We start from the raw sequence: 6,000 nt of genomic DNA on the forward strand, positions 1-6,000 counted from the left end.
CTCTTTGTTAGCAGCCCAGATGTAGTTTCTGCCATGTACAAATAATGCCTATGTCGGGGATTGGTTTTATTTATTTATTTCTAGCGTTACGCAGGCACGAAAATTCTTGCTCGCCAGCTATCCATTAACCTTGATGCACTAGGAACATGCAGCTCGGTCAAGCATTTGAAATACTAACGTAGATATTTCATAGCAGTCACATACATGCACTGCCTGATAGACCCTAAAATACAAGAGTATATCCAAGGATCATTTGTCTGACGGCCAAAGGTCATCTGGCCCAACTTACTAGGAATTCACTAGGCTAGATAACTAGCTGCCCTGGCCTAGCTTCGGTTTATTCTAAAGTTAAAAATGTATTGATCATGGATTCAGAAATGTGTGCTGCATATTTACATTTCTCAGCTTGATGCTGATGTTAGTTTGGGAGACAAAACAATGAACAATTCCTAAAGTAAAGAGATGTAAAAAGGTGAAGCCCATGCTTTGTAAAAAAATCCACGCTGACACTCTTGCAGAATCAGCATTCATAGGGTCTGGGAAGCACAGTTTTCAGCTTCAAGAGAAATATTACAAACCTTGCTAGATGTTCCTACAGGTCATTAATCAACGTCATGTTGGAGAAGGGAACTTCCTAGGCATCATCCTTCAAGCTGTTCAATCGATTATGTTTGCAGCAGAAGCCTGAGTATATACCAATGAAGCCTTGACTCAGAGCTGCCCAGGGACATTTAATATCCTATTTGCATTGTTCAGTGGCTGTACACAGTGCAGCAAGAGAGCCAGCACTGGAGTCCATCGGGAAACTATATCACATTTGATTTTGTTGACATGCTAAGAAAAGCTTAGAGGAAAAACTGAAAACAAAGACATGTTAGGCAATGACTTATTTTACAAAAGAAAAACTTTAAATCTTCCCATACAAGATACATTTTATGGGCAAGATTTTCAAAAGTGACAAGTGATTTTGAGTATCCAAGTGGAGACACCTAAAAAGTGACCCAACTTTAACAGGGAGAGTGCTCAGTGCTATGGAAAAATCAGGATTCATTAAGCAGTCAAGATGCCCCCTTCCCCTACCCCAAAAGATGGTGCCTTTATTTATGTTTAAGTCTTATCTTATGTGCCTCTCTCTGTGCATGCAGGGAGTTAGAAGAAGGGGCACTTAACAGTTAACTAAAATATTTGGTAAGCTGCATGTGAATGCACATTCTGCATTCATTTCTTCAGAGATAACTTATCTGGCAGGGTAATATGTTCATAGCAACCCCAGCCAGAGAATTCTGACAAGTTTTTGACAGTCATTATTTTACTATTTTGAAATATTATGGCAAGTTTTAAAAATTCCTTTAAAATAATGAATAAACTCAATCTCTCATTAGAACAACAACAAAGCAACATTCTGGAAATGTTTGAGTAACCGGCTCCAGCACTTCTGTTCATTTGGATGGCAAATGATCACTCTGTTCCCCAAGCACATAACAATGACAATGTGTGTGAGTCTTCAAACACACAGCCTAACAGAGTTGAATAAAGTTCCTCTGCTGTAACTCAGGTCCCTAAAAACACCCTGTCCATTGTACACGGCTTTGGAATGCATGTTGGAGATAATTAGTCTATTGTGAGAGCAGAAGGGCAGATATTGCTCTAAATCTGCCTCAGATTTGAAGAAGTTTTTTTTTTTCCCTCTCTCAACATATGGATACAGGAAATCTTTGGAGACCCTCAAAGAGGAAGCTGGCTCACTTTGAATTCCTAAACTGACTGGGCTTCTAAGAATAGACTCCAAAGGGAAACTCAAGACAAGCAACATACAATACAACTCAGCACCTTCACATGCTGTGCAATACTCTTGCAATTTCAGAAGTAAAATATGATCCAGAGCAAACAATGATGAAGCACGTGAAGGAGGTTTGGAGGAGCATGCTATTATGTAAAGAGTGGCAGGGATAAGGTTAGTAAATACCACTCCTTCCCCTGGGAGTTTTCCTTCTGGAGGAGTCATTAATGTACCGGAAGGATAACAGATCCCATTCTCTAATACTCTAGGTCATAAGCAAATTAAGATAGGAAAGCTGATTTACCATTAATCTGCATTAGGCATGGTTGACCAGTTCACCTATTTGATATTCACTCCAGATATGCATAAATGGAAGGGTTTAGGAGGTTAGGACTTGGAATGTAAAACCTTTGTCATCCTTACCCTGAAAAATTATCTCTTTTCATCTGACTGGTTGAAAAGGGGAAGACGAAAGTTTCTAAGGGCTTGTCTGCACAGGGAAAATTTACTGGTACAATGCCCTTTGTGGGCACTCTTATTCCAGAATAAAAGAGTGGCTTGCTTTAGCTTAAGAGAGTCCACAGGGGGCGCTATACTGGTATAGCCAGAGCACTGTAATTATACAAGTATAGTTATGCCAGTAAATTTTCCTCAGTAGACAAGCAAGAAGCATGTTCGAGACCATCTAGAGAAACAGAGACTGACCGGTTAATAGAGAAACAACAAGACCACTCTGAACTGCAGATGACACAACGTGGTCTAGGCTTAGCATCCCATCAGTTAGCTTGGAAGTGTCTTAATTAAGCCTTTTGGCCCTGATTCAGGAAGACATTTAAACATGTCTAGACTTTAAGCACATGTGCAGGCTCAGTGACTTCACTGTGGCTACTCATGAGCTTAAGCACCCTCCTGAATATGGGCCATAATGAGTCCATGTCCCCCAACACAGCTGAAGGTCAAACTGCAGTGCACTTTCCCCCTCACACAGAAAAAGGGAGCTGCTTTGTTGCCATCGGCTCCTAGGAATGGTGGATAATGATGCATCCTGGCCTGCCTTGAGGCTTCACGGGCCCACCACTTGGAAGGATACTTGGGTCAGCAGAAGGTTCTCACACAGCGAGAAGCACAATGCAAAGACATTTAAACAGGGATGTTTCAGGCGACAGGGAAATGGGAGCAGTGTACTGGCCTGAAGGACGCTACCTACTGAAGGAAAGAAAATAAGGCCTCTGAATATTTTCTTGTGTGTAATTAGAGGCACTCCATGCCTTGGGGTTTTAGAGAAGATCACCATTAGGCTCAGAGAATCTCGAATTAATGGGCAACAACAGGGAACATACCAAGGGAGGTTGCAAGTGAGTGGTGTCTCAGGCATTCAGAGATGGTATGTGACAGGCAAGAGTGCAAGAAGATGCATGTGCAAGTTTGGAATTATTTTCTCAAGTGCGGTTTACACATGCAGTTCCCCATCTGCATGCACCCAGCCTCAGCTGCCTTTCCAGCTGAGCAAGGTTCTCACCACATACAACTCTCCTAACTGAGGCTTACCGCATCACCTCTTTACAGACCAGCTGCAGGAAGTGTTTACACACTTATCCGCCCTCTCCATTCCTGCTCCTGCCATCCCTGCCCGTGCACCGATCGGATTGCAGGATTGGGGCCTTTCACAACCAGACACACTCACATACCTACTCACTGCTGAATGTGTCCTTATTGGTACCCATTATTAGCCATAAAAAGGGGGCTCTGCATACAACAGCAGCTGCCCCTTTGAAAATTTACTCCTGATTAAACAGCAGTTGTGGTGCCAGCAACACATCCGGCAAGTCTGGCTCCCCTCAAGGCCCTCTGTCTACAAAAACGGTAAAAGGAGCCATTCTCACAGGCTAACAAGGAGTCATACTGGCAGGCGATCAGGATTTAAGCCTGTTTTTCCTCTGCAGAAAACAGCCCTTACTCCCTAAGAGCCTGCAGATCTCAAAGGGACAGGGCTATGAAACTAACCGTCCACGTGATTGGGGAGAAACTCGGGGCCTGGCCAGGAACGGAGGAAGCTTTCTTCAGAACAGGCCATCTCCCTTCCTGCGTGGGTGCTGAGCACATTTAATAACCAACAATATAAACGGCTCACTGGGATTAAGACAACCCACTCACTGGCCAGGATTAAAAACAGAGTTGTTCTCTCCTGCACAGATCACTGCTGCTGCTGGAAAGATTCAAGACATGGGAGCACCTAAGGAAGAGAGATTTCTGTCAGGTCTGAAAGGCAAAGCGCCTGTGTCTGTTGGGTGCAGAGGAGCGGGGGTGCTACAGGGGTGCTCCATACGAGAGAGGTTTGCATAGATGGAAGCAGCAGGCAGCACCAGAAATATGTAGCACAGTTCCTGCGATTTGCAGGGCCAACAAAATTTGCTGCTGTTGGGCACTGCAAACAGCTTCCTCTGAGCAGCTTTTAGCAAAGCACCTTTCTCCTTTCAAAGCAGCAAAGAGTCCTGTGGCACCTTATAGACTAACAGATGTATTGGAGCATGAGCTTTCGTGGGTGAATACTCACTTCGTCGGATGCACTTCTCCTTTCGGCTCTGCTCTTCCTGCACGGGGTGGGGGGTTGTCCCAGGGATAATGCACAAACATTGCTGAGCCACGTCACGTCTAACTTACATAAAATGGAGCACACTCTCCTATCCCAGCAGCATGGGGCCATGCAGATGGAAGAGCCCAGTATGCAATGCTTCCAAGGTGTTATGCCAGGTCAAGGTGGGACATTTCATGAAGGGAATTGTTGTATCCATGGGCCACAACTTCTTGCTGAAGAAGAGGAGGTGCTCAGGTCCTCACACAGAGCCCTGCAGGCCATACCTCAGCCACTCCCTGCAGGAAGCAGAGAAGCCAAGCATAGCTGCTGCTCAGAGGGAGGGTGGGCTATGAGAAGCCCACTCCAAAAGTGCCAGCCTGGCTCAAAACGGAGCAGGGAACAGAAAAAACCAACAGCATCTGTCTGGCTCACCAACAGCATGAGATCCTCAGCCTCCGTGGCAATGTCTGCGTAACCATGTGGGTCTTTGGTCCATTCTAGTAGGGGACACACACAAGACCCTCAGAGTCTACTGCCGCTGCTGCCAGCAAAAGGTGCTAGTGTTTTAGCTCAAGCAGTAGTCTCGCTATTGAGACTTTCAAAGCCAACCAGACACAAACTCCTATTCAAATTACAGGGAACTGCATGTCTTGTGCTCTAGTCACTGCTGAAAGTCTTAGCCCACTCACGCCTTTCACGTTGAAGGACCCAGGCTGAAAACCTGGGCCAGCCCAAGCAAGTTCATTACACATGCAGTAGGAGTAGCTATCATAGAATCAACTTTCCATGGGGCCACCCTCTTGTTGTGATCAGATAGGGAATAAAGATACAAACCCAACCCTCCCCCCAGAATCACTCCTGTAGGGAGCAGCACCCGATAAACCTATGGGTGGAAAAACCTCCTGCTTGTCATTTTGGGGCTGGCCCATTGCCACCTGGCATTTCCTTACTCTGCTGCAGCCGGGCATGATTCCCCCTCTCCTCTCCACACAACCAGCCATTTCCTTAAGCTGCCAAGCCACCAGAAGCTGGGACCTTCGGAGGATAATTAAAACCAAGCCAGCACACAGTCCATTGTCTTGTTTTCACTTTGAAAAACGGACACTCTTTCCTTTCCTTTTCCCCAGGTTCCTCCAGTTATCTCCTCCTGCACTTAGTGTGGAACCCCTTAATCCCCTCCACAAATCTGCTAAAAACCAGCTTCAAACACAATCACTGTCCATAAAACCTCCTGAGTCGCATTCAAAATGGGGGGGGGGGGGAGGGCGAATCTAAAAAACCAAACCAAACTCAAAATGCAACAAAACCCACGCACCCCCACCACCAGTTCAAATTCTTCTTTTAATCTCAATACAATACAACCAAGTCCCTAGCCCAATTACTTGTCTTGCCATTGACATCACAATATTAAACTAAGAACTAAGCTGCTTTGAAAGTACAACCTGGCCATGGCTACACTGGCGCTTTACAGCGCTGCAACTTTCGCGCTCAGGGGTGTGAAAAAACACCCCCCCCCGAGCGCTGCAAGATACAGCGCTGTAAAGCCTCAGTGTAAACAGTGCCGCAGCGCTGGGAGCGCGGCTCCCAGCGCTGCAAGCTACACCCGTAGAGGATGTGGAGTACGTGCAGCGCTGGGAGAGCTCTC

The sequence above is a fragment of the Gopherus flavomarginatus genome, chromosome 5 (genome assembly GCF_025201925.1).
Source record: "Gopherus flavomarginatus isolate rGopFla2 chromosome 5, rGopFla2.mat.asm, whole genome shotgun sequence".
In the NCBI taxonomy this organism is placed as follows: Eukaryota; Metazoa; Chordata; order Testudines; family Testudinidae; genus Gopherus; species Gopherus flavomarginatus.